Genomic DNA, 2,932 nt, shown 5'->3' with positions numbered 1-2,932 from the left:
TAAGTATTGCTACTCTAGATTTTTTTTTTTAATTTTCATGAAATATCTTTTTCCCATCCCTTTACTTTCAGTCTGTGTGTGTCTTTTAATCTGAAGTGAGTCTCTTGTAGACAGCATATGTAGGGTCTTGTTTTCTTCGTGGAGGCCTGATCTGGTGTGCACCACCCCAGCAGCAGCAGTGACCGCGGCTTCTTCTGTTCCCCATCTGCCACTCACTGGTCTGTTGGTGAGCTCCAAGCAGATCTCCCGGTGGGCTGAGACGTGATGTCATGTGGAAATGAAGGTTTAAGGGCAAGTATTCTACCAGATTAGAAGATGGGATCAAACAGCAGCAGAATTGGTGATCTACCTAAAAATGAATACTTAAAAAAGATAGAAGGCACAGAATCTGTCTCTGAGAATGACCCATTCTGGAATCAGCTTCTTTCATTTTCTTTTCCTGCACCAACCAGCAGTACTGAGTTGAAGCTCTTAGAGGAGGCAACTATTTCAGTCTGCAGGTCTTTAGTTGAAAACAATCCTCAAACAGGAAACCTTGGTGCATTAATTAAGGTCTTCCTTTCTAGAAACAAAGAACTAAAACTTTCAGCAGAATGTCAGAACCACATCTTCATTTGGCAGACACACAATGCTTTGTTTATTATTTGCTGTTTGCTGAAAGTGTTCATTGGTAGGATGTCTAAGGAGGAATTACAACTTCATTTTACTTATGAAGATAAATCTCCTGGCAGTTACAGTTGTGACTCAGAAGATCTTTTGGAAGAATTACTCTCTGTTTATGTAGTTAATCTCTGATATTTCACTGTTAGATATTACATATGAAACATCAGCAGAAGCTATATGAACAATGGTTGTTTTCCTTTCCTGCCAACTCTTCCACAAGGAAGTTTTGCGATAGAGCATCAGTCACAAGTATTTGATGTGAGGCTGATATCTTCCATACACCAGCAAACTTGTGAAAACCTTATTATATAACTTTATCAGACAAGAAAAGCCACCTCCTCCAGGAACACATGTTTTCCTTAGCATCAGATAGGGGAGGATCACTATATAGACTGGCATCAGATGTAGCAACCAGACTCTGGACTGTCTTCACACTGGGCAGTGTTGGCAGCAAAGCGGCTGCTGCTACAGAACTTTCTTCCCCTTTGACCAACCAGAGTCTCCTGCTTCTGCTGGTGCTGGCCAACCTGACAGATGCTGCAGACACACCAAACCCCTACCGACAGGCTATTACATCCTTTAAGAAGACACCGAAAAAAGTCCTTGCCCCTCGTCAATTCCACAGGCTTTCCAGATTAATTTTAACAGTTTTTACCTAGCTCTATGTGAACAGCAGACATCTGATCAAGCAACTCTCCTCTTGTATACATTGCTCCATTGAAATAATAATATTAGAATATATATGTTGGCTCTCACAAATGTGGAAAATCTTGTCTTATCAATTCTAGAGATTCTGTATTATGTTGAAGAAAGAAATTTACACCATGTGTATATGGCCCTTATAATATTGTTAATCCTTACAGAAGAGGATGGCTCCAATAGATCCATTCACCAAGTGATATTAAAAAATATTACTTGGTATTCAGAATGGGTTTTAACTGAAATTTCACTGGGGAGTCTCATTGGTCATAATAAGAACCATTCAATACAACATGACAAGGACAAGAGACAAGTACCTTCACACAAATTGTTTGGCCGCTCTAGCAAATACGTCAGCACAGCTTCATTCTCTCCACCAGTATGCTGCCCAGAGGATCATCAGTTTGTTTTCCTTGCTGTCTAAAAAACACAACAAATTTCTGGAACAAGCCACACAGTCCTGAGAGGTTCACTAAGTTCCAACGATGTTCCTCTACCAGATTATGCACAAGACCTAAATGCCATTGAAGAAATGATTCCGATGATGTTAAAGATCCTCAATTCCTGCCTGACAAATTCTCTTCACCACAATCCAAACTTGGTATATGCACGGCTTTACAAATGAGATATCTTTGAACTATTTCAAACTCATCCTCCATTTTAGGATATAATACAAAATATTGATCTGGTGATTACCTTCTTTAGCTCAAGGTTGCTATGAACTAGAGCTGAACTGTCAGTAGAACAGGTCTTAGAAAGGAATTGTTGCACTGCCCTACGACAGGCTGAAGAAATTTCAGAACTAAAATTCAAACATGTGGAAGATAAGCAACCAGAGTTTTTCATCCTGTATGTCTGGTCTCTGGTCTACATCTCAGCTGTAGGCCTGTATTGGAAACCACAGGACATACAGCTGTTCACAGTGGATTCCAACTGAGGGTGGGTGCCATCTCCCACCCTGATCCCCCTCCAGTCATGCAGCCCTCCTAATTACTTTTTTTCTGGGGAACAAAAGCAAACAGATTGTCTGGTGTATCTTCTATTAAAGAGAATCATACAGATCTGTTTCCCTTTCACACTTGGATTTGGAGAAGTGGTGCCCATTGGCAATAGCTCACTCAGCTTAAATTGCAGTGCAAAAAGTGGGAAAGATATACAGCAATAATAAATATAAGTCCTGGTATTCCAAAAGGGGGGGGCAGATATTGTTTTCTTATCCATTCATCTACCCTATCTTTTGATTGGAACATTTAATCCATTTACATTGAAAGTAATTTTTGATAGATATGTAGTTATCGCCATTTTATTATTCATAATTTTGATTTTTTTTTCCACCTTAAAGAAGTCCCTCTACGATTCCTTGTAATAATGGTTTGAACTCCTTTAGCTTTTTCTTCTTTGGGAAGCTCTTTATCTGTCCTTCGATTCTAAATGATAGCTTTGCTGGGTAGAATAATCTCGGTTGTAGGTCCTTGCTTTTCATCACTTTGAATATTTTGTGCCAATCACTTCTGGCCTGCAAAGTTGCTGCTGAGAAATCAGCTGATAGCTTTATGGGAGCTCCCTTGTA

The 2,932-nt window shown here is 39.7% G+C and overlaps 1 pseudogene; it reads left to right on the top strand.

Annotated features, from left to right (window-relative positions):
- Positions 1-315: 315 nt before the first annotated feature.
- LOC117020501 (dymeclin-like) lies at positions 316-2,299 on the top strand (annotated as a pseudogene).
- The last annotated feature ends 633 nt before the right edge of the window (positions 2,300-2,932 follow it).

This window comes from Rhinolophus ferrumequinum, chromosome 3 (genome assembly GCF_004115265.2).
Source record: "Rhinolophus ferrumequinum isolate MPI-CBG mRhiFer1 chromosome 3, mRhiFer1_v1.p, whole genome shotgun sequence".
NCBI lineage: Eukaryota > Metazoa > Chordata > Mammalia > Chiroptera > Rhinolophidae > Rhinolophus > Rhinolophus ferrumequinum.
The sequence above is the reverse complement of the archived record's forward strand: the minus strand, read 5'-3'. Positions and strand labels throughout refer to the sequence as shown.